The following is a 27,161-nucleotide window of genomic DNA, read 5'->3' as shown; positions in this document are numbered from 1 at the left end:
AAAAGGCAGCTATAAAGCACTGAGGGAGGAAAGAATTTGGCCCGCTCAAGACCCTGAAAGGAGAGAAGAGTGGCCCCACCCGCATTCTCAGAAGGAGGAAAAGGCCAGATGGCGCAGGGATTTGTACACTACTGTAAGAAATTTAGGTTGTATTCTGATAAATGTAAAGCCAGTTAGGGGTCCAAGCAGGAAACTAATCACTATCATTAATAATAATACCAAAAATAATAACACCTCATATTTTTGTAACACTTCCCACTTATTGGCAAGACAAAGAAGGGCAAAACGCTGCTGATCTGATATGTAAACATAACACTAAGCCAAAAGGTAGTGTTTTGAGAAAGGGGAAAAAACTTCTAAACACCTCTTCTTTTTTCACATTTACAAACACGTTGCTTTAATTCTTTCTAAATGGGCAGAGTTCACCCTGGTCAACAGCGACCAAAATTGACAATAGTTTTGAGTGTGACAGTCTTGTGACTACAGGGATACTGGAAATATCATGGGAACATGGGACCAGGCCTTAAATCCTCTTAAATCCTCCCCCATACACACACACGCACACGCACACGCACACGCACACGCACACGCAGCGGACCTAGCACACTGAAGGAGGCTGCTGATTGGCTGATCAAAGTCGCCTCTACATCAACAGGAAGACAAGTGGCTGCTAAATTCACTGCAGAAAGTGCAGTGCAGGGGGTCTGATCCACTTTGCCTCTGTAGGAATCTAGTGTGGAGACAGCCTGTGATACTGTGCTGTTAAATTTTGTCAGATTTCAAGAGAAGTATATGTTAGAGGGGAGGAATGTAGGACCATAAGCCATAAGGAAGTGAGGCTTGTGGGTTTAAAGACAGAGAGACTGAACACTACATGAGTGGGTACAGTGATAACTAAAAACTCTTTCGGAAATTCCAGGCACCGTTTCACTTCAGCTATCCTCAGGGGCTTGTAGTTTTTATTTTGTGGCTGTGACCTGGGGAGTTACTCTTCTCTGTCTCCAAATACATCAAAATCTAACTCGTTCAGGTAAGAATTTAAATATAGGAAGAACTCTAATGGACATGGTGTTTAATGGAAATGAAAACAGTGGATGTTTTTAAACATTCTGCCTTTCTCAAGTTATCAAAATCATCTGAAACCAATATAATGATTTAGACCTGCACATGGTATTATGTTCCATTTTAACTTTCTGGGAACACTGTAGAAAGAGGTCATAGCAGGACACAGATCTTTGAAAGCAGGGATCTCTCACTGCAGCAGTTGTTTGGAACTATGTTTTCCTCTGGCAACAAAAGTTCAGGTAGTTAGTGAGATGGGACCTCCTGTTAAATTCTTTGGTAGCCATGTGTGTCCTACTGACCAATAAATTATCCTGAGAAAACAAACCACAAACTACAAATGGAAACAAAAAGCTAGGAGGTTAGCTGTGCTTTTTAAATAAACATATTATAATTAGAAGCTTAATGAAGTATTTACCCTACTTCTCTGGCTACACCTAGAAAAGTAAATATTAAATTTAGACCGTATTCTTGACTATATTCTAAACTGAGCTGGTTGGTCAGTAGATTTGATACGTGGTTTTAGATAAGCAAACTGAGATTAAAAACATTAATGCTAAGAGGATATAGAGTCACCAAAGAAGTGTCTGAGAGTTGGCTATATTACAATTAAAAACTAAACTTAACTTTATGGTTAGCAATTGTGTCAGTGATGTGTCATGGAAAAATTATTGAAGTAAAAGTCAGAAATTTTGATTTTACCTGGCTCTCTCACTACTTTGCAGCATACCATTTGGCACATTACATAAAATCTTTAAATCACATTTTTAAATTTTTTAAATGCAGTGAGTCAAAATCAAAGTCCTCAGATGTACTGTGTTCTAGAAATGTAATTATATGCATTTGTTTATTTTAAATCAGTTTAATTTCTACTCAATTGGATTAGTGTAAATTTGGCCTCAGTACATTTGTATACTCCCTCTCAAATCCCTCTAGGCTGCATCTAAACTTCAGGTGTCTTACATAGGCCACGTCATGGAGCCTGTGTGTTATCTGGGAGAAGATGTGATGTGGAGGTGTGTCTTAGTCTATTAGGCTGCTATAACAAAATGCCATAGAGGGGATGGCTTGTAAACAGAAATTTCTATCTCACAGTTCTGGAGGCAGGAAAATCCAAGATCATGCCATTAGCTGATCTGGTGCCTGGTGAGAACCTGCTTCCTGCTTCATAAATGGCTGTCTTCTGACATGGCAGAAAAGGTGTGGGAGCTCTCTGGGGTTTCTTTTATAAGGGAACTAACCCCACTTACAAGGGCTTTGCCTTCATGATCAAATCACCTTCCAAAGGCACCACCTCCAAATACTGTCACACTGGGGAACAGGCAATGAAATACCTGAATTTGGGAAGGACACAAACATTCAGTCAATCACAGGTTCATCAGAGTCTTGATATAAGCAGGCCAAAAATTCTGGTGAATCCTGTGATTGACTGAATTTCTCTCACCTGCTTGTAGATGTGTGTCTCTGTAAGCTATACCTTCTAGCTTGCTGTAAGACCTCACTTACTCATATCCAGGAGACTATCTCTAGTCCAGAGGCTGTTGGCCACTTCCATGCCCTCAAGGCTAGAGTGGGATCACTGCTGTGTTCCCAGGCCACACTGGGCCCAGGGAACTCTGGGAGGATTCACCACATAGGCTGATTTTCATTGAGGTCTTGCAGCTTCTGGGAGCTCTACCCAGAGAAATGGAGAACAGGTACTCACTGCTCTCAGGAACCTCAAGTCCAGCTGCCATTTGGCCCTCCTTGGCGTTTGGTCCAAGCAGCAGAGCATAGAAAAACCCCTTCAGATCCACCAAAATTTATGCTTCCTGATGTTTCTCCCTTCCCCAGAAAGAGAACTTTTGCCTAAACTAAGTATGAGGAAGCTCTGCTCTTACCTGTAATGTTTTTTCCCCTAATTTTTATTTATTCTTTATACTATTTCCATTTCAACGGAGCTAGTGAAACTGACAGCCTGAAGAACTCTTTCTTCCCTTTCCTTTCTGTTACTGTATGCCTTTCCTGGGGCCATGAGCACATAATGGCCAAGCATGAAGACACCGAGTGAGCTCTAAGGACCCTTAGATTCTGAATTCACAGTGTGAGCAATTTCTTCTTGCTAGATCTGGAGGCATTGAAGGTAGAATTTCTGATAAATAGGAAAAGCCATTAAGAGGACACAAAGATACTACTTTTAAAAAAATACACATAATAAACTCTGTTATCCTATATAGTTAGCAAATGAGGTGTGCTATTTCAGAACATAATTTTATTAATCCAGAGTTCACATAGCCTCCACAATGTGTGGCTCTCTAATTTTCCCAGAGTAGATACAATATAGACACAATAATTATTGGTTATGCAAAATTCTCATTCCATTCATTCATTCAGAAGGCAATACAGAATTATTTATGGCTTTTAATAATTATAATTAATGTGTTACCTGAAACATGTAAAAGTATTAAAGTTAAATTCAAGTACAGAAACATAATGTCTATTCTATAAGTAAATGGAGTAACTCCAATAACAACAAAAAATGTATCTGTGAGATGTGAGCAGTTGTGCTGAGCCAGAACTCTATAATTGAATGAATCCATTGTGCATTGCCTGATGTTTTAACACAAATAAAACAATTAGCCAACCTAAAATCCTTTTTGTAAGGAAATGGGAATACCAATTTGTAACAAATGACTGAAAGTATAGCAAATGTGAACAGAAATTGACAAATTCACTGTAAGGAAATAAAAATAGTATCCAGAACCAAAGAGTTGAATTAATAATAAAGTGAAGGCTTTAGCCTATATATCCCCTAACTAAGTTGAGTTTAGATTCACGAGCTCTAAGCAAACATTCAAAATGTTCGATTTATAACTGTGTTGATTAACATGAAATCTATAAATTGATGACAGTTGATTTACTAGTTGATTATTCGATGAAGAAGCAAGTGTTATTTTTGCTGCACTCAGTCAGTAAACTTCTATTTTATACTGTGGTAGGCATCAGAGACACTGACACTTAGGACAAAAATCACTTCCTTAAAGAGTTTAAATCTGATTCAAGAAACAAATAGAGGCTTACAAAACAGTAGTTAGTCACACATTTATTTAACAAATAGTTCTTGACTAATTTATTTCAGGCCCTGGGCTAAGTGCTGGACTGAGATAATTTTCCCTCCTATAATTTAGAACACTGTCCCACTGGGAGTGGTAATTTAGAAGGTAATTCTAATAAATATGCTTAGATAAGGCCCCAAGTTCTACAAGAAATTTAGGAGAGGCACTATGGACTCCATAAAGAAAGCACTTCCAGCTGAGACCTGGAGGAAGCATAGAGAGAAGACACAAGCATGGGAGCTAAAGAAAACAGAGGCACTTAGTCATTGTAAGAACTTGATTTATCCTGATTAGGGATTTAAAATGTGTGAAAGGAAATTTTTACGAAGGAGGATGGGAGTGTAAGGAGGAAGGATAGATTATAACCTAAATTGAAATTTGTAGCCATTAGAATAATGCCCCCCTAGAAGATCCATGACCTGATTCCAAGAACCTGTGAATGTATTAAATTGCCTGCAAAAGAGACTTTGCTAAAATAAGGAAGTCACCGACCTTAAAGTAGAAAGACTGTCCTGGGTTGCCTGCGGTGAGGCTGATTTAATCAGATACCTTTAAGGAAAGCTGGAGAACTATGGCTAGATGAAGAAAAGGGGGGCAGTCAGAAAGATTCAACCTACTATTGTTGGCTCTGAAGTTGAACAGGGCCATGATCTAGGCATGTGGCTAAGAAGTTAAGGGCAGCCTTGACTGACAGCCACCAAGGAAATGGCACCTCAATCCTACAACCACAAGGAACTGACTTCAGCCAATAACCTGAATGAAGTTGGAAATGGATTCTTTCCAGAGTCTCCAGAAAGCCCAAGGTGCCTAACACCTTGATTTCACTCTTGTGAAACCCAGACCAGAGAAACTAACTAAGTCAACCTGGACTTTGGACCTACAGAACTCTGAGGTGATAAACTTGTGTTATTTTCATAAAACTAATACAGAGTTAAAGAGTTAACTATTTAGGTCCTCATATGCCCATCAGGCTATTATAGAAGTTTGCTTCAAAGCATAGAGAGGAGTGGATTTTACATGAAAAGTAAATTTTATAGCAATGTTACGGTATTAAGTAGATGCTAGAAAATAAGACCCTCTTCTACAATGTAAGCTCCATGAAGGTAAGAAATATTGATGTACAACACTGCACGCCCATTCCCTGGAACATTTCTAGAACTTAACAAGTGTTAAAAATTTTTACTGAACAAATCATACTACTCAACAGTAGAAAGTACCAGCAAATTCTTGGTCAAATTTCCCCCGTTGCAACTATAGGCATACTTGGGGAAAGGTGCTCAAAGTCTTCTTTATTTTCACTCACCATTTTCTACCTACATTTTTTTTTCACTTTCACTGAAGGGATATTTAGGTAAGAAAATAAAAATAGGTTCAGAAAAATGGCACTAAGGTGAGAGTACGTGCTAAGCATGGCCCTGCTGTCTTGTAAAGGGTGAGAAGGACACAAAACACATGGTGAGGACTTGACTTGGCAGGAGTCCCATCTGGAATCAGGGGTAAATACCTTCTGAAGGTCTCTTGCTGAGTGCTTCTTCCTATTTCCTGTCCTCATCATAGCTACATGTTCTGGACTTCTTACTCACTGAATGAGGTGGAAATGAAACTACATTTCCAAGTTAGTCTTTAGAGGAAACTATTTCAAATAGGCACCATAAAATGCCTTTGGGGAAAGAAAAGTGAAGTAAGACCCCAGCGAAAAAGACTATTTTGACTTACTGGTTTGGGTCTTAGCAGTAAAACAAACACAGTCTGGGAAAAAAATATGTTTATCTTGTATATTTTTCATCTTTTTAATCCTGGCCATTGTTTGTATTGTAATTTCCCCAAAGGAAAAGATGAAGTGAGTCTTCATGCATCTATACAAACATAGTTCAACACTTTGCACATAATGTGTATTCAATAAGAAGTGCTGTCTCTCCTCTTTATTTTGAAAAGGAAAAACAAAAAACTAAAACTAAAACTAGATCCTTCAGAAACTGGCAACTACACTTTCTCATAGTAATCTTTTTTCTAGGTCTCCATTAACCATATTCAAAGACAGACAACAAAGATGGTTCATTCCTTTGATCTTCTGACAATTACTGGGTGCCTACCATGTGACAGGTGCCATGCCACATGCAGGGACATCATGAGGAGTATGTCAGACTCAGTGGGTCCTTGATAACAGAGAGTTCACAGACTACTTGGGGAAACAGGCATGGACCACATAGTCACAGTAATAAATATGTAACAGTAAACTGAGTAAGTGTTCATAATGTAAAGAACATGTCCCTTAGAAAGGAAAAATGTGGAAAACAATGCCAGGCAGACATTACGGAGTCCTGATGTAGTATGGCATTTTGGAGAAATTACATTTGGAGAAATTGCAGTTTAGCAATGCTACCACACAAGGCTGGGTCTGATGAGGAGCTGGAAGTGGGGATGGAGAAGGAGGCCAGCCAGAGTGTGTCCTGCTGAGTTATCTGGACGTCATTCTATAGGTGATGAGCACATCCCCTATCTTGGGCTTTCCCTTTAATAAAGCAATCATTCAGATTAGGCATATTAACTTACAAAACTATACACTTGTGAATTTCTATGTTTTAAAAATATTTCTAAACAAATAATAGTATTATTCATAATAATCATTGTGTCTCATTGCCAGAGAAAAACTACTGCACTTAGATTTTGTTCTTATTCATTTACAAAGGAATATTTTGTTTCCTTGTAGGTAATATTTAAGGCACACATGCACACACATAATCAGTCTGGAAATTGCCCTCTTTGTTCCAGAACCCAAATTGTACAAATTGCATAAAACATTAGGAGGAAAGTTTCCTTTCCTTCCCATTTTATCCCCAAATGCTTTTAAACTACATAGAATTTTACCACCATAAGAAATACAAAGTAAATGCAGTTAAAGACACTAGCTAGAGAATACAAAAATAAGTGTTTTCATTCCATAGAGAAATACAAAATGTTGCATTTTAAGTGAGAAAATAAAGATGTTCTTTTATATCAACATAACAGCAGAAAATAGAAATCAAGAATATTTAAATTAGCCTTTCTTACAATAGTGGTAATCAATCTTACCCTTTCCTTAAAATGAACAATTTTGATTAAAAATGTAAATACAACCCAGAGTTTTAATGAAGAAATTTTAGTCCCTGGATTCATAAAAATTCTTTTGTATTAGTTGTTACTTGGCATTTTTTTTCAAAAATACAGGAGAAATAGTTGGCCATTTTGTTTCATTTGCTCTTAATCTAACCTGTTTCATTGTCCCTATAAGCAATACATGTTAGAAAAGTGCACTCAAAATATTTAGAGTAAATGCTAAAGTACACAACAGAAATGCGTGTGATTTGGGGGGGGGGAGGCGAAACGAGGGACTTTTCGTTGCTCTGAAATGAAATAGGTGATCTGTATTTGGACAAATCATGTTTCCTCTAATATTCTGAAGATACTATCTATAAGGAACCTGTTAAAACATAGATTATTGTTTAAGCACAGATTCACAAAAATCTGGAGCTAGAAAGACCTAAAATATTATCTCGTCTACATTCTTATTGTTCAATGTACTTCTCAATTTTTCCCACACTCCCTTGCCCTCAGCTTGGAGCCTTGCGATCAGTTCTAGCCAAGGGTTTATGAATGAAAGTGTTACATTACTTCTCCACTGAGCTCTTAAGATCAGTGTACCTCCAATGTCTACTCCTCCTTTAGTAACCTAGCAAGCTATGGCCCCTCAAGTAACCAGGGTCCCTGAATGACGTGTAGAGTGCCTTCTCCTGACAAGTTGCTTTGGAAAAGAAATGTAAGTAAGAAGAAAAGTGTTGTTCTCTTGAACAGCTGAGATTGGCAAGCAACCAGCAACAGGAGCTGGAAAGATGGAGACACAATCATGCGTAGGCTACAAGTTCATTAATGCTGATAAACCAGGAGGAATAGGACATACTGCTAAACTGGTAGTTGTCAGAGGAGGTCGTTTAGAGGATGTGAGCTGGGTCTGGGAAATCAGAGGCTCCTCGCCCCTCCTGAGTCCTTCAAATATATGTTCTGCCTACCATTCCTACTGTGGGGGCCAAGAGCACTGTGTTGTTGAGACCATCTGGGCAGTGTATGCAAACTCAGTCAAAGCCTCTGTATAAACTGTAAGATTCTGGATGCAGGTGTAGAGGTCTTCTCCTCTTGCAGCTGCCCAAGACAAGCCTCTTATTAAGTTCCCTTGCTTATTAAACTGCCACCTGCCAATCTGGGCTTCCTGTTTCTTCAGTTTCTCCTTACCCTCTTTGTAAGCAAAACAATCTGCCACCAACAGTAGAAGTATATTATTTGCTATTGGCTGTGTTTGACAATATATTTTTTAAAACTGATAACACAGGATGAATTAGTAAGTTTTCAAGCAGAAATCTGGCCCTTGCCTGCTTGGAAAAACTCACAAACTCTCACAGTAAGAAAATAGATTTAAATTGGCTTGTAGAGACAAAGGCCAGGATGTATACATTTTCTACTGGATAAAATAAAATAGGGAAAAGATTAGATTACAGGTGTGGCTGGCATATATGTTCCAGAGAACCACAAGATAGCTTCCAGTATTTGAGGAGAGACACAGGGAAGAGGAAAATGAAACAGTAAAGTGGACTCCAGAATTATGACTCATGGAACTGACTGGAAGCAAATAAATCATAAACTTACTGAATTTTCAAAGGAATGCTTATTATAGACTCAGACTACAAAACATCTTGGATTGTTCCAGAGTTAAATAAACAAACAAGAAAATACTGTGAATCCTCAAAATTATGGGGGGAAAATGAGTAAAAAGCTCTTTATTGGACATAGCTTCCAATTCCTATTTCAGATAAGCCAAGAATAATAGAAAAGAGGAAACATTTCAGAAGGCAGAGTCAAAGAATAGGCAGAATAATAGATGGAAGAAGCCTTCCAGAGCAGAACAAGAAACTCAATCAAGGAACTCTGCCATCTCAGGGTAGGAGGTCTTAAAATGTCTGTCGAATGGGATTCCAGAATTGCTACACAAGTGACTGCTATGTGCCACCCAGTCATCTTCTTTCCCAGTAGGACTGTTCATTACAATTTTCTTGTTCATATTCCACTTTTGCAAACTGATATGACAGTGAAGAGGTAACCTGTCTTTTTAGTTCATATATCTCCAGCTCAAGATGACCCGTAATGAAACTGTATGTCTCTTGGAAATCATGGATTTGAATTTGATTCAGTGACTTGTTGGAACACTGAGTAGTCTCAAAGAGGAGTTGTCTGTTTTCTATATGTGAGAAGAAGGAAAAGTTTTTGGACTGTGCCAGGATAGCTAGTGCTTACCAAATATTTAATATATTTCCCTAGGAATTCTATTTTGGGAATTGATGAAATAGTTGAGCAGCAGACCACTGTTTCTACCTAGAACAACTAGAAAGGCAAAATAAAATATAGCATTCATTTGCCTGAAGGTAGCAAGATGCTTCTTAGGCAAGAAAAATGGAAGGGCTGAATCTCTGGAAAGAGACGAATATTGAAGAAGTGAGCTGGCTTCTGTAGCTGCTTTTCTTTGGGATCTTTTGATGATTCTTTACACTGATAGGAGGCAGAAAATCCAGTGAAAACTCTGGTTGCTATGTGGAAGCAGAGATTTAGAACATAGAAGCAAAGATTTAGAGAGCCACAAGCATGTAGCTAGTATAACCAAAACTGGATCAGCAGGCTAAAAGCTTAAAAGGAAAAACCTCTGAAAAGCAAACAATTCATGAGACAAAAATTAGAGTCTGGTTCCTTAACTAGGGAGAATAATTATATAGAATACACCAAACTCCTACTTGAAAACTCCATAGGAACAGGTGTGAGCTTACCGTAGACTGAAATTTTTCAGAGCTGCAATGTGGCACTGACTCTGCTCAGTACCTAGTTGAAGTTAGCTGGTAGGTGATCAGTTACCCATTTCTCTACCCATCTCTCTGCCCATCAGAGGCAAAGAACTCTCTCTGGAAGTAAAGAACATTATCTGAAATTTCTACAGATTTTTTTTCATAATGTCTAGCATTAAATAAAAAATTACTTAGCAAGACAAAAGAAGCAGAGAGAAAATAAACAATGGAAGCACATCTACTGGTGATCCAGATAGACGCATTATCTCTGAAGACCTTTAAAATGATTGTTATTGATGTGTTCAAGAAAATAAAGAAAAAATTGACAAAATAAATAAAATGGACAATTTAACAAATTGAAATCTATAAAAAAGAATCAACTGCAAATTGCAGAAGATAAATAACACAAATCTAAAATTAAAATCTTGCTAGATGAGTTTAACAGAAAGATTTAGACACAGTCAGAAGACAAGATTAGCAAATTTAGATGGATCAATATAAAATATACGTAGATTAGCTCTTGTTTCCTTTGTACTAGCATCTTGTGTCTCTAATGAGATCAGACAGGTAAACACTAGGGTGCCTTCTGAATCCCTCTTCGCTTCTGTGATAGCTCTGGAATCATATGTCCAAATGTTGCATGCACAAGGAAATAGGGTGTCCATCAACTTGGATCACTGAGTGATTTTGTCAGTCAGATCTTCCTACAACTTCTACAGATCTATGTGGAACATGAAACATACAAAAGAGATAATCCTTTTTTTGTGTTAAGGCATTGAAATTTTGTTTTGTTTTGTTCTTCTACTGTGGTAGTTATTAAGGCTTAACTTAATGAATACATCTATGCTTCCAGAGAAAATTAGTAGATGAAATCTGATGATTCCACTCAATTGTTTTTCTCAATAAATCACACTGCCTTTTACATCGAGAGCTATAAACTACACTAACCAAGTTGCTCACAATATTCAATGACCAACCATCTGGAAGTCAAGATTGGTTTCATCGTTTGTTTCCTTATTTAATTTGCATACTAAATCACATTGTTGTTGACTGGGATTAGTAAAAGCTTTTGTTAGTGAAGGATTTTATATATTGTCTCTTCTTAGGCTCCATGGTGATATAACAAAGGCTTGGTTGGCCCTTGTTCTGACCATGGCAACAATATTATAATTAACTACTAACCATGCAAATTAGTATCTCCATAAAAGCTAAGCTCTTTGGATATCTATTCATGAGTGAAAAATTAAAAATTTATACATAGTTAATTGGTCCATGAGGATTATTTTTTGTCATCAACTATATGTAATATTAAAATAAATATGTACATTTATAAAGTATTAGCAGGTATTATATTTAAAGGTCAAAGTTTCTGCTTCAGAACATGCCAAAGGATGTGAAAGACAATTACATCTTCAGAATATAAGTCAACAAGTATGCCTCAGAGATCCTTCTTGGTTTCATTGCATTTAAAGGCCATCCATCTGAAATCAGGCGTTAGACCTAAAATCTAAGTCAGGAAAGCATGGTAAATTGATGTTCACTGAACTTAGTCTTTGGAGTCTAATTGTCTTAGTTCAAATTCTCTTATTGTCAGTCTGTTAAACTTCTTTATGTCCCACTTTCCTCATTTTCCTCCATTTCTTAGTATGAAGTTAATAGTACTGACTCATATAGAATTGTAAATGATAATATATGACACATGGTAAATGCTCAGTAGTTGGCTCCCAGAAGTAGTAGCTGTAGCACACTGCAGTTGTATATTAAAAAGTCTGTATCTCAGTACCACAAAGTCAAGTTAGGTAAGTCAACAAAAGAGAAGGCTTCAGTGATGCAGTAAGTTATAGGAGTTAGAGACATACAAGTGTTAGCTGAAAACAGAAAAGATGATTGTGTATTAGAAAGTCAGATGTGCTGACGATATAGAGGTAGATTGCTACCACCTCAAGACAGCTGTTTGTCTCCTCACTGTTGTGAAAGTATTTTAAAGTTCTCTTACTGTCATCAAAGTGTAGGGTGATGGCTAAAATTCACAGACAGCATGAACAATGAGTAACAAAATACAAATTATTTCAAAATAATTTATTGTAATGAAAAATACATGTCTTCATTATTTATTCTTTATTTTTAGTAAATATCTATTGAATGTCTGCTATGTACCAGGCACTCTTCTAGGCACCTGAGATTAAAGCTGGCAAACAGAACAAAATCATTTGCCTACATTAGAAGTCATAAATCATATGTTGTTTTAATAATATCCTACCGGTTACACAGGCCAGCCATGATTCCATGTGGGTAGGATTCCACAGCCATGACTACCAGAACATGAAGAGTATTGGAAGCAAATTTGGAAACTAGGTATCTCAGTTACCCCCTGGCTTACAGTGATTCACATTCCTCCCAGATACATCATGGGCATTTCCTCCTAAGTCCCCAGAAGTCTCAGTTCCTTAGTGCATCAGTCATCTATACCAAGTCCAGGTACAAATGAGGCCCCCTGGATCCAGTTCTGAGCTCTCAGTATGAAGACTCATAAACTAAAGAGACAAGGTATCTATCCATCACATTCCCAACGATTTTTGGGAGAGACAAAGGATAACCACTATAAACCGTCTCACTAAGAGGGAAAAACAATGGAAGGCATGTAGAAGTTGCTGGTCCGAGCAATTCTGAAATCCCTTAAGGCACATGTTGCCAGTTCCTTCATTAGGACTAAAAGCCAGGTTCTTTCCTCTGTACTCTGGGCCCTCTGTTCTGCCTTTCCAGTCAGTCTTTCTTTGTCAGGAAATGCAGCTTATGTTTACAGCTAAGTAATTTTATCAGTTTGCTTCCTGCATGTAAAATGATTGAGGATCCAAATTCCTCTTTCTATTCTGTACTATCTCTGACCTTTTCAGATCAAGCTGGCAGTGTTTCTGTTTGTATAACTCTCAAAAAATTTCTTTGGTCTCTTACGAATCATACTGGGGTTTATTTTTTTGACAAAGCCATACCCATAAGCATCTTCAAGATAGCAAGATTTTCTCTTTGGATTAAGCAGGGGCTGTGGGAGCAAAGCCTGACTGTTTAACTGAATGGTTCTTTGAATTACCACCTTATTGCTCTCTGAAGTTTTGTTTTTTGTTGTTTTGTCTGTTTGCTTGTTTACATTTTTTATTGAGTTATAGTCATTTTACAATGTTGTGTCAATTCCAGTGTAGAGCACAATTTTTCAGTTATACATGAATATACATATATTCATTACATTTTTTTTCTGCTGTGAGTTTCAACAAAAGATTTTATAATCACACTTGTGGCTTTATTTTTAAATCATAATTTCCTGGTTTTAAAAAAATAAGCATTTGTTATATCTCAAGTTTCATATAGTTTCATTTATTGTATCTCAAGTATTTATGGGCAACTCATCTGGGTGATTCTGTGTCTTTCATAAGATTATGGTCAAAATGGGGGCCAGATGCAGTCATGTGAAGTCATGACAGGGACTGGAAAATCTACTTCCAAAGTGAATCACTGAAATGGCTGGGAAGTTGTTTCTGGTTGCTGGCAGGAAGCCTCTGTTCATCCCTAGATGCCTCCTTCCACAAGGCTAGTTGAATGTCTCCACGATATGACAGATGGCTTTCCCCAGAGTAAATGATCCAAGAGAAAACAATTTAGAAACTGAAATACTTTTTATGACCTAGTCTTGGGAATCACACAAAACCACTTCTACAATATTCTAATTGTCACAAAGGCCATCCATGATTCAAAGGGGTAAGTACTACACCGAGGCACAAATACCAGGAGAAGCAAAGTAAAGCACAGGGGGCCATTTCAGAAGCTAGCTTCCATACTGCCTTCTAGTGAGGGGAAACAGATGTTAAACAATAAATATCGTAAGTAAACTATACGATATGATCAACAATGTTAAGTGCTATGAATAAGCAAAAAGGAAAATACGATCAGAGTTAGGGAACGGGGAGAAGAGTTTGCAGTAATAAACAGGAGAGTCAGAGTAGGCCTCACTGAGAAAAAAATGATGGTTCTGTAATGACTTGAAGAAGGTAATATTACAATATTGATATCCTATTAATATACTGTAATATTTTATTTTAAAGAGTATCATATTTTCAATCACAGAATAAATTTAATGTATTAAGAGAACATATTTCTCATTATGTCTAGGGCTATATGCAAAGCTCATAGAAGCCTCTTTCCAAGGTTCAGTGTTCACTTGCCTGGTGTAAGAGCATTACAAGTTAGCACTAAAGGTATTTACATTAATTCTTAGTGATCTGTTACTTATTTGCGAAATCCTAATCATGTTTAAAAGCCATTGAACTATACCTCTTGCTTAAAAAACTATCTAATATTTAATGCACACAAAATAATAAATGTAAAATATATGAAACTAAGGAAGTATAATAATAAAGTGAATGTACATGAACCACCATTCAAATTCAAGATTAGAATATTATCTCTACTTTTGAAGCCATTTTTCATTTCTCCCTCATCCTACCTACCCTCCATTTTGCTATTCCCAAAGGCAGATGTTATCATTAATTTTTAGCTTATAATTCTGCTTGTTAAAACATTTTGCCATGTATATATATGAATATTGCTAAGGCATTATGTATTCAATTTGTTTATTTTTGAGCTTACAAAAACAATATATTGCATATAGCCATCTGAAATTGTTTTTTTTCCCCAAAAGTATTTTGTTTCTAAGATTCTTGTATATACTGTTTTTCATTCAATTCAAACCACGTGCAATATTCCATCATGTGGATACAGCACAATTTAGTTATGCTTTCTTTGATCAATAAACACTTAGTTTTGGTTGTTATTGTAATTAAAAGTAATGATGCTAGGAAAATTCTTGGACAGGCTTTTCCAGAGTGGGAATGAAGTAGGTCAAGGTACTACTTATAGTAATAACAACAACAACAATAAAAACAGATGACTAGGAATACATTTAACAAAAATTTTACAAGACCTTTCGGCAGGAAAATTTAAAACCTTATTGAGACAAGAGACAAATAGAGATGCAGACCATGTTCATCGATTGACATAAAATTTCAATTCTCTTTAAATTAACGTCTAGATTAACTGCAATTTTGGTAAAAATCTTACACAGTTTCAAAGAAACTTCACCAGCTGACTATAAACATAATATGAATGTACAAAAACCTAGTAACAGCTAAGACACTCCTAACAAAGAGGACAAATAAACTTTGGGAACTTGTCTTATCCAGACATAGTACAGTTCAAAGTCATCTAATCTTCGTTATGTATAATGATTACTTTTCTCTTTAAGTAAATGTATTCATCTGGGGAAAAATTCAGTATCAAATGCATGTGGACACCTTAGCCTCACTGTATATCAAAATTGCAACAAATAACTATTAAAAAGTACTATTGGCATATAAATTAATTTTCTCTCAATGGGACTAAACTATAGAGTAAATTATTAATTATCTGTTTGACTTTTAATGTTTGTTATCAGAGATATTTGTTTAATTTACAACAGTAATTGACTGGTGCAATTCTGATGATGTGCCCGTAGACTTTTCAGGGTCTGTTCTCTAAGGTGACTGTCGGTTTCAAACTGTGTGGCCCGAGAGATCTGAATGTCTTTGATCACATTCCCGAAGAATGCAGGGTTAAGAACAAAGTCTGGACTTTCTGTAAAGTGACGCCAGGCCCAATGGGAGCTCCATCACTTTACCTGACTCCATGCTTTGATCTCTTTCCACCAGAATTAGATCAGCATTTGTAATGAAATATTTCAATTTCTCCTCTGGCACAAATTCAATATGGGTGCTTAATAAAAATCAATGAGACACACCAATTAGTAATAAAAAATGTTTTCAATCAGAACACTCCTTTTGAATATATATGAATGTGCATGAATATAATGTGTTCAATTGGCTTAGAAAAGGAATGCAAAAACCAATGTTCTTCTTAATGTATCAGCCACTTGACATCTTACAATTTCTGTTATTAGTATTTGCTTTTTTTCCCTTGAAAATGTTACATTGTTATTTGATTTAGTTACTTCCTCTAGGAAGCATTATCTATCTCCATAAAGAACTCAGCACACCCATGTTGTACAATTCTAGTATCCAGTAAACACACCAACTATAACTTTTGTAGTCTCTTATTCACCAAAAAGTTCATGTAACTCTTCTTCCTTACAGCCTGTAATCTCTTGAGAACACAGCCACCATCCTATTCATCTGTGTGCGCCACCTGAGGGAAGGCAGAGGGTCTTCCTCATAAGGAGCATCAAACCTTTGGACTGCTGTGTCCACTGTCACGTCAACCCCAATACGTTTTCTTTCATAATCACTTCTTTCACAGCTTCCCCTGGTTTTACTTAAAGTTTGAGTGTTGTTTTTCAGAAAACCATTACATGATCTTTTGTTCACACTAATTTATGATGTTCATTAATCCAGGCTACATTTACTTAATGTTCCTTACATGTTAAGCATAGAGTTAGGTACTAGGTCTCTTGTAAATGTAACAAGGCACAGTCTGCCCTTTAAGAATTCAAAGACTGGTTAGACAGAATACAAAAGCTAATCATTACAATGCAATGCAATGACTTCTACAATATAGACAGGGACAGAGTAACCTGGAAACATAATTAGTCACTGAATCTGGCCATTTGAGAAAAGATTCAAAGAAAAGGGTATGTTTGAGCTTAAAAAATTGGTATATTTTGCCAAGTAAATAAGACAGGAAGCAAATTTTTTTTTTTTTAAGAATGTGTACAAAGACATAGTTAAAAAGGAATCAGGCAGATGTAGTGTAAGGAACTACTCTCTGTGTTTGGAGCACAGGGTATCTGAGGTGGACAGGAAGGAGGTTGGGAAGTTAGCCAAAGGAACAGAACAGACTTTAGAGGCAATGTTAATAAATGCATACTTTATCTTTGTCAATATGAGTACAGAAGAAATCTTTAAACAAGGTAAATACGTAGTCAGACTCAGCTTTAGGAATGCTGGTTCAGAATAAGGATGGGTTTGGAGGTAAGGCAAGTTTGTGGTAGAAAGGCCAATGAGGAAATTTAAAAATCTCTAGAGAAAGATGAGATGACCTTTCAAATGTGTAGGAATTGTGGGGTGCAAAGATTAATTTGATTGACTTTAGTGAAACAGACTCAACCAAACACAGTGGAAAGAGGAATCAGTAGTACGGGGGAGTTAAGGGTGATTCCCCACTTCCCCTACAAGACATGGAAAATGAGAAGAATCTCTCTAGGTTTATATAATGTTTGGGATGCCTACAGATCATACAGGCAGAAATGTCTAGTAGATAAATGTATCTGGAATTCAAGAGTAAAGTTGGGACTGGCCGATTAGAAGTTGTCCACTTGTAACTGCAAAACCATGAGAGTAGTTGGGATCACCAGGGTTTACTTGGAAAGCAAAAATGAAAGAGAGAAAAAGAGTAGACCTGGAGTCATCTACCAACATGTAAGTAATGGCCAGTGGAAAAAGAACTTGTGAAGAACCCCAGAAAGAATAATCAAAATGATTATCTAGAAGCCATGAGAGAATAGGTCATTACTGTCTGTCAAATAAGAAGAATCTGCCTTGGAGGTTGGAAAAGCCATTTAGAGTGAAGCAGGAATCAGAAACTAGATCACCAAGGTGTGAGAGGCAGGTGTGGAAGACAAATTATTTTTTATTAAGAATGATGATAAAAGAGAAATAGAGATATAAAGGCAATAGTTTGAGCCAAAAGTTAATGGAAGGCTTCTTTCCTTCCTATCAGAAAAGAAGGAGCTAAAAGAACAAGCAAAATTGATGTAGAGAAAATAGAGGAGATAATAGGATAAAATCCCTGTATAAGTGCTGGAAACCGAGACACTGGTATATTAGTTTCCTATCGATGTAGCTTGGTAACTTACAACAACAAAAACTTATTATCTTACAGTTCTGGAAGTCTGAAATGGGTTTAATGGGGCTAAAAATAAAGATGTCAGTAGGGCTGTGCTCCTTTCTGGAGGCTATAGGGGAGATTCCATTTGCTTGCTTCAAGCTTCTGGAGGTTACTTGCATTTCTTGGTTTGTAGCTTCATCCTCCATCTTAAAATCCAGCAGCATAGTATCTTCAAATCTGTTTCTCTCTCAGTCACTGTTTCTCTGTTTCTTTCTCTGTCCCTGCTTCTGTCTCTCTCTACCCTCTGCTTCCACTGTCATATCTTCATATCTCCTCTGAATCTGACCCTCTGATCTCCCTCTTATAAGGACTCTAGTGAATACACTGAGCCAGCCGAGGTGATCCAGGATAATTTCCCTATCTCAAGATTCTTAACATAATCTTCAAAGTCTCTTTTGCCATAAAAGGTAAAATACTCACAAGTGCCAGAGATTAAAATTAAGATGTCAATATTTGGGGAGGACCATTATTCTGCCTACCACATTGAGCAGAGGTGAAATGATTCAACTGGGGAGGGACAATCAACTCCTCTTCTTTCAACAGGGGAGAAGGAGGCCAAATGGGTGATGTCCTATGTAAGTACAGAGGCATGTCTGATGGTGGTATTTTCTTCTTGGCAGCACTGGGAGGATAAAGTATGCCATTGACAAGAGGAATACGTTTTTGGTAAAGCTACTATGTTTCAGAGAAAATGACTAGACACAGAGGAAGAGACCATGAAGAAGCATGGGGGAGGGGAGCTCCAATGGTACAATAAGTATAAAGTCATTGTGAAGTTTATTGGCTTATTATGGAAATTTGTCCAGCAACACTTCACAGCTTGGGAACAGAATTAAAGAAAATGAAGAGTTGGATTCATCAACTAGTAGATGTCTGAAGGCTGACTATAGTTGGGGAAATGAGAAGGAATATGAGTCAGGATCCTGGTGAAGGTGTGTATCATTGAAACCACTGATCCCAGCATCTGAGTCAGTCAGGTTCACTCTTTCCCAATTTTGAAATTTTGTAAAAATTTATGTAATGTATAAGATGGAAGGCAGGGGGGTTGTTGAGAGAGAGAGAGAGGAGAGGATGAATGAGAATCATCCCCGAGCCCTGGAAATGCAAAATTCTCAGCTATGGCATTGACAGATCAATATCCTTATGTATTCCAATTATAAAATCATGACAGTAACCAAAGTAACTTGGTGGTGGTTGAGACTTATAAAAGTAGAATTAGGATAATTAATAAATCCATCCTCATTCTTCCAGTATATCATATTGATTTAATTTTTGAAATCTATTTTTAACAGGCTGATTAATTTTACTGAAAGTTCATTTAATGAATTTAACACTAATCAGCAAATAGAGTTTTCCCACTGGCAGAGATAAAAAACATAATTTACTGCATAATTATTTGATAATTACTTTGTCATCAGGTATCTTTTATGTGGAATTTAACTCTATCTCCCATGTAATCTGTTCCATTTAATTTAACTCTAGATCTCAATATTCTCATTCTATCAGTTATGATTCATTAAAATATTTATGTCAATTTCATTAGCAGGTCAAAGCCTGTCAGTCAACATTCTCGAAGACTACAATCATTTCATTTTTAAGCATGTACTTCTAAATTTCCTTGACTAGAAGTAAGCTGGCAAGCCCTGAATCAAATATGAAATGCTTCTGTAATGATTTTTTTCCTTAAAATATCCTTATGTTTTGTTTGTTTAAATATCCTACTACTTTTTTTTCTTGGTCTCATTTGCACAGACAACCAATGGGTCTAGTGAATTTTGAATATTTTAAACTACTTAGTAAGCTAGATGCATAACCAAAGTCACATAAAGGACTTCACAATATACAAATGGCAACAAGATGAGTAAATGTTTTGAAGAAAGGGGATGCCATACTCGGTGCCCTGGATGAAGATCTCTGTGAGAGCAGTGGGGAAAGATCAGAAGCAGGGGCCCCAGAAAGGATCACATGCCCGTGGACCGTGTGCGAGGTAATGCGGTTCTGAGCCAAGATGATGACTGTAAACATGGCAAGATTATTAGAAATGGAAGAGAAGGTGTTAAAGGAGCTGCCCTGACTGCCTCACAGAGTTGTTTCGGAGACAATGTGAAATTTCAGAGGCAAAAATGATCTGAAAATCTCAGAATTATCTACCTGTCCAAAGTCATCCTATGATTCATTATGTAAAAGCTCATTTGTGTCTCTCAGGGCTCTGTGCTTCACTTGGAAGATTTCATGAGAGGAGGGTTCACATCTCCCTCCACAAGCTACATCTGCAGCCAATACCCACAGCCTGCTTTTGCAGTCAGCTATGAAAGCAGATCTGTACCAGTTAATTGCTTAAAAAACATGATTTATACAGCATCTCTTTAAAAGGAAAGGTTTTTTCTAATGTGTATATATATATATATTTTTTTATTGAAGTATAGTCAATGTACAATGTTGTGTCAATTTCTGGTGTACAGCATAATGCTTCAGTCATATGAGAACATACGTATCGTTTTCATATTCTTTTTCACCATAAGTTATTACAAGAAAAGGAAAGGAAAAGGTAAAAAAAAGAATATGAAAATGAATATATGTATACACATGTATGACTGAAGAATTGTGCTGTACATCAGAAATTGACACAACATTATAAATTGACTATAACTCAAAACAAAATGGTAAAAGAAACGGAAAGGGGTTTGAGAATTTTTTTCATGTTTTCTGTAAATATTTACATACTTAACACCCAATACTATGTTCTAAGCCATTGACTTTTTTGGAATAAAATGAGATTGTAGGCCTCAAAAAATTTGATAAATGAGAAAAACGACATCTCACTTTTTCTGCCATTCAATCCAAATAAATTAGTAAATAAAATTAAGTTAATAAAAAATTTTAATGCAGTAGAATATTGAAACTATTTAATATTTAAATGTGACACGTTATTTTTACCGTTAAGGAATAAAAAAAAATTATACCAAAATGTGTTGTATCTAAAGTTCATTTTAGTTTATTGTTTACATGCACTAGAATTCTGTCACATCCCTTACTGTTAGTGCTGGCATCTGAAAGTAACCTGTTCAGTAACTATGACTTTAGTAGTTTGAAACTGAATGAGGTACAGTAAAAACAAAAAAATTGTATTTGAATCGTTAGTCAATGAATTGTCATGTCGGCAAACAACGGCATTCACAAAGTACAACTGCCAATATAGCCGCTGAAATGAGCATGTTTCAGAGAATATCAGCTGTAAGTCAATCATCATCATAATAGTAAACAAGAAAAATAAAACCTTATCACGTTGAAATGCTTATTCCTGCAGAAAAGATAATACCCATTACATGATTGGATGTAAATATCTGATAGAGCCATTGCAATATTTACGTACAAGATAACAAAGTGTTTACTCACCTGTGCACGTATTATCAAAAATTCAAAAAATATAATAAAACAGTATGCTTAATTTTAAGTTAATTTATATAAAAAGTTAAACATAAACTAGATACTTTCAGAAAGTAAATTTCACATCTCAAATGAATTTCTTATTTCACTGAGGGATCACCATTGGTTTCCACTGACCAGCCTCTTTATTAGTGCATTTAAAATATAATAAACAAAAATTTGACTAATACTTTCAAAAAGTCTCTTTCCAAAATGGGCTTATCTGTATTCTATTTCTTATGTACAACCACAATTAAATGTGAAAATGGAGAATATGTTTTACTGAAACATTTTTTACTGCCTTATCCCAATCTATGTTTGTTAAGATTCTGTTACACTGCCAAGATGCCTCTTAATGCGTATTTCAAAATGGATACCAGAAGTTATATTAATAATCTTGTTAGATTATTAGATCTGTTTATACTTTGAAGATTATCCCATCACTCCAAAGTTCATGTAAACCTGTGTAATATATACCTCATATTTTAAAATCAGTGATTCAATGATAAACATCTTCATTTTCCTGATTTCCATTTTGCTAATTTTACTACCTAATTCAGCAACAGCGTTAACATTAAATATTTAACATAACCACTTTTTATAAAATCCTTCAGCTTAAAATAAACCTAATTTAAAATTCCAACTTCATCCTAGAGTGAACGTGTAAACCTGAGTTATTTTTAAAACTTTTTCTCAAATTCTAATTAGTTTCATTGTAGATACCAAGGGGACCGAGCTAAATTTCTTATATTTCTACTTTCCCCATTCTCCTTAGATACAATTCTGTCTCCCCTGAGATACTCCTACAAATGATATAGAGATGAGATAATAATAAATTTTCCTTCTATTCCCATAGGTAGTTATATTCTGACCCCACAGAAACAGGAGAGTTTTCACAGTAATTCTGAGTTTTTCCAAACTTCTTTTAAACTCTAAAAATAATGGTCAATAATAAACTCAGTGACTATGGTAGCCAACTTAATTTACCTAATCTTCAATAATCAACTTGATAAATGGTATTTTCAATATATTTAATGGTATAATTACGGTACCTTTTTCTTCATTTACAAGTCAGTGCTTTCAGTGAGCACTTGCATTTTTCTTTCCAAGATGCTTCATTACCCTACAAGTAAAAAAAAAAGGCTTCATTAGTGTATGAACTCCCTTTGAAATTTTTATTGCTTTTGCCATTACTCCTCTTAGTTATAGCTCCAAGTATGAAATTATCTACTCATCAATATATTAGGTAAAATTCAACCTAATTGGTGTATTGAGAATAATTCACTATTCTGTCCAACTAAATCATTGAAACCTCTGAACCAAAATACTGCAGTGTGAATGACAATACTGCAACCATATCAGTAAACAAAGAATGCTGAAACCAAGTCTTCAGTAGCTGCCACCACCCCCAAGTGAGGACAAGCCTGCAGCCCGGCCTCTGCAGCCACTCACAATGGTGCACTCTGTGCGGACTCAGAATAAGAAAGGACAGGATACTGGCCCTATATAGCTAGGTGCTTGTTAAAGGAATGAATTCAGTGAGCCCAAATGTTTGCTTCCTCCCATACATAGAAAAGCACTAAATTCTTTAACTTGAGATGCCTGGTTTTCTTTAGATAACAAGCAATCTTTTATTGTTCCAACTACCTGGTCTTTGTTGTAAAGCTCCTATATATCCTAGCTCCTCCCCTATCTCTTCAGAGCAGTCCCTCAGGGCCATCTGAGAGGCTGTCATCCTGGCTCAAGTCCTCCCGCCAAATAAAACATAACTCTTAACTTTTAGGCCGTGCATTTATTTCAGTCGACAAACCTTTTGAACACAAATAATAGTTAATTCTCTTGCTACAAAAGGACATTAAACACACTTTGCATTATAAACATACAATGGAAAGAATGTATCTGTAGAGAGAGCTAGGTGACTTTGGTTTACTTGATTTTTGTGAACATTAGTTTATCTTTAAATGGGGATAAATTGACTACCTCATGGGACTAGATAAAAATACACCCAGTGCCTGACACCGGATCATGTGTGGTAAATAAAAATGAAGGAGGAGGGAAAGGAGAGGATTATTATAACCAGTAGTTACTGTGTAAAGTCAGCGATGCCATTCCCTCCCTCCAACTCTCCCTCATTCACCCCCGTCATTAAATAACCTCACTCCCTCAAGTACAGCCCTTCTCTATATGTTATAGTGTTTCTCAAAACTAGAGGAATCTCTCCAGATTTGTAGCCTCTTAACTTAGCCTGATAGGTAATCAAGAATTGGCAGATTCTAAGATGTCCAAATGTTTTCATTTAGAAATGTCAGCCACATTAGAAGAATCAGGCTGGCTTCACCTCCTCCCCTCAGCTGATTTAGGCCTAGTACTTGGGATGTAATGATTGAAAATGACTGACAATAGGAGCCAAGCTCAGTTTCCCAGGAAAGGTCATGTTGACTATGTGTGTATAACAACTTATCTTCTTCAGCTTCCCCCTAAATTCAGAGAAGTAGGAGCTCCTTGTTTTGGAGAGTAAGTTCCCTCTATGCAAGCATTTTGGCTGCTGTGCTTTAGAAGGATGTTACGTTTAGGTGTTTAGACTACAGACATTTGCCTCGATAGACTCAAGTAGACACAAGCTCAGCCTTACAAGGCCCATTCTTCTCCATGCTTGTGGACATTATGCAGGCCTCAGTTCTTCTGGAAAACACTATGTCCTAAGTCAGATCCATTGGGAAACAGTCTGTGAGATATAGATTTTTGTTCAGGAAGTTTATTGAGCAAGACTCATAGGCCCAATGCCTGTGAAAAGCATGCAAGAAGCCAGCCTGAGCAAAGGGAGAGCTTAAATCTTGATGAACTTGCAGTAAAGGCCTCAGCTGAATGCACAGGGAGACGTGGACTAGCCTGGCCCTTTAGGGTCACCCAGAGCTGAGGTGCGACCTGGCCTTTGTGTGCCGCATCACTGCTCATTAGGTGTGAGTTGCTGCCTTGGGTGAGGCAGCTCCCTGTTGCTAGGGGCAATTGCTGACAAGGCACTCAGCCCTGAGCTGTTGGTAGCCAACACAACCAGGCAATTTGGAGAATGAGTGCTTCCTCCTAAAAGGAGGTACGGGTAAGTGCACTACAAAATTCACTGCCGTCATTTATGTTCAGTGCTTCTGAATAAAATATTTTATAGAAATTGGGGAGGGGGCACATATGTATTAAGATAACATAACCTTTGTCATAGCGACACTTCAGTAACCTAACTAGGTGAAAGTATAACAATTGCGAAGAAGACATTTTCTCCTTTATCCACACCACAAACTGTTCAGGGTTTCAGGGATCAACCTGCAAATATAACGACTGAAGGTCACAATCTTTGTATTCTTCAGCACTGAGTATAGCGGAGAGACATCAGACCACATACGTACAGTAAGAAGGCTGAGCATAGTGGGTCTGATAGTGAGTGAAACACTTGGGAAACAATTCAGGCCAGAAGTGCCTAAAAAATTGCATTCTTCACTTCAGAAACCAATAAACCAAAAGACCATAGTATAAGCTGAGTCATATTTGGTACTTATGTTGGTAGCTGCTATCCTTGTTCAACATCTGCTTCTACACCAAAATTTCCCAAGGGACTCCTCCTGTATAGTGGTCCCTTTGGATGCTCAGTCACAGGAAGTTCTAGGTCAAATGTGATTGAGAAATGCATCCTTCCGAAATCCCACTGAAGTTTTGCAGTGCTAGTTAGGACGTTAAAAATCCCAAGCAGTCAGTCAGATTAAGAAAGCAATCCCATTTACAATTGCAAATAAAATAAATAAAATAAAATAAAATAAAATAAAATATAATAAAATAAAATAAAATAAAACACCTAGTAATAAATTTATCTAAGGAGGTGAAAGTCCTGTATACTGAACATTATATGATACTGTTGAAAGAAACAGAAGAAGACACAAAGATATGGAAAGATATTTCATGCTCATGGATTGGAAGAATTAACATTGTAAAAATGTTCATATTGCTTAAAGCAATTTATAGATTCAATGCAATCCTTATAAGAATCCCAATTTCTTTTTTTTCACAGAAATAGAATCCAAAAAATCCTAAAATTTGTATGGAACCACAAAAGACCTATAATAGCCAAAACAGTCTTGAGAAAGAAGAACGAAACTGGAGGTATCATGAGCCCTGATTTCAAACTATACTACAGTAATCAGAACAGTATGGTACTGGCACGAAAAACAGACCCATCAGTCAATGGAACCTATTAGAGAGATCCTCCAACTGCAGTTCAACTGCAGATCCTGAAGTGGCCCTGTAACTAGGCTCCGGCCCCTCTCAGCCAAGGATCAAGAACACTCCTGCAAACCAGGCACCCACTAGGAGACATGTCTGTCTGTGCCCCCAAAAGTGGGCCCGTTGACCTTGGTCTGACTATGGATTGTGAAGCAGCCCCGTAACATAGCTCCAACCCCTTCCAGGCATGGCCCAGGATTGGCGCTGTCCACGGAGACCCAGAGGAAGAGATGCCCATTGTGCCCCTAGAAGTAACCCACTGGCCCTGTCCCATAGCAATGATGGCCAGGAGGCTTATGCAATAAAAAGAAATCCTCTTCTTTAATACTAAGTGGAGAGGACTACCAAATATTACCAACTACATAACTGTAACTGGATGGAGGGAAATGGGCACAGAGAAAATATACTAGAAAGAAATTTCATAAAATCAGAAATAATCTTAGGTTGCAATTATGAGATTATGAAAGTCATTTTTTCTATTATGCAAATAGTCTTTCAACATGTATATATGTTTCTAATAAAAATAAAACCTTGAAAAAGTGGAAAACTAAAGTACGTAAATGCATGTAGTTTTAGTGATAGGAGATGGAACTTCTTTTTTTTTTCTGCTTTTGTTTTCTCAATTAGATAACAAAGGTATTAACTGATAGTGAGGAGGTGGAAGTGAAGTTGGAGATTTGAGGAAAGAGGAGAAAGTGTGAACTAATTATGAAGAAAAGTGGAAAGGTGAGTTAATTAGGGAAAAGTGGTAAGACTGCTGGGCAGCACTGAGGACCTCTTTATATTTAGTCATGAATTTAGGAGAGTCCATCTTAATGGAATAAGTGTTTTTCCCTGTCATGCTGAGCTGATTGTGTGAAGAAACAGAGAACACCACTTGGAGACAGAGGCAGAGATTTTAGTGAGGCACCTACCAGCCTAGGAACACCAAAGACTGCCAGCCCTCACAAGCTAGGACAAAGGTATGGAACCAGTTCTCCCTCAGATTCGTCAGGAGGAACCAATTCTGCTGACATCTCGAACTTGGACTTCTGGCTTTCAGAAAATTAATCCCTGTTCTTTTAAGACACCCAGCCGTGACACTTTGCTATGGCAGCCTTAGAAAACTAGTACAAGTGGCGAGCAGAGACACCAGTGAATTCCTCATCGGTGGACTGGACGGTCCTCTGAAAGTATGTATTTTCATTTACTGGCATAAAATTTTGTCCATCAAATGCTTACCCTCCATACACCCTGAATTATGCCCCAATCATCTTGAATGGTTACTTATAAATTCAAGTTTTCATTGTGTGCTTTCTCTTTCATATCTTTTTATAACAGTGTATTATAAAGCATCATTCTCTTCTCTGAAGTATCTCATGGCAAATACTTTTTAAATTCTTCTTACCCCAATTGTTTGCTTCCTACCTTTAAATACATTTTCTATTCTTGATCAAACATTTCCTTACGTGACTTGTCAAAAAAACAAAATGATTCAATTTGTAAAAATTGTTAGCATGAATTTATATAAGAGCATTAAACATGT

At 36.8% G+C, this 27,161-nt stretch overlaps 1 long non-coding RNA gene across 2 annotated transcripts in view; it reads right to left on the bottom strand.

Annotated features, from left to right (window-relative positions):
- The window catches only part of LOC123613622 (uncharacterized), a 520,235-nt gene that overhangs the window by 260,543 nt on the left and 232,531 nt on the right, over positions 1 to 27,161 (bottom strand). For both annotated transcript variants that reach the window (XR_012508752.1, XR_006720994.2), the window contains exon 3: positions 22,423 to 22,493. This is a non-coding gene — a long non-coding RNA (uncharacterized LOC123613622). The remainder of the gene's footprint in view (positions 1 to 22,422; positions 22,494 to 27,161) is intronic.

This window comes from Camelus bactrianus, chromosome 8 (genome assembly GCF_048773025.1).
Source record: "Camelus bactrianus isolate YW-2024 breed Bactrian camel chromosome 8, ASM4877302v1, whole genome shotgun sequence".
NCBI lineage: Eukaryota > Metazoa > Chordata > Mammalia > Artiodactyla > Camelidae > Camelus > Camelus bactrianus.
The sequence above is the reverse complement of the archived record's forward strand: the minus strand, read 5'-3'. Positions and strand labels throughout refer to the sequence as shown.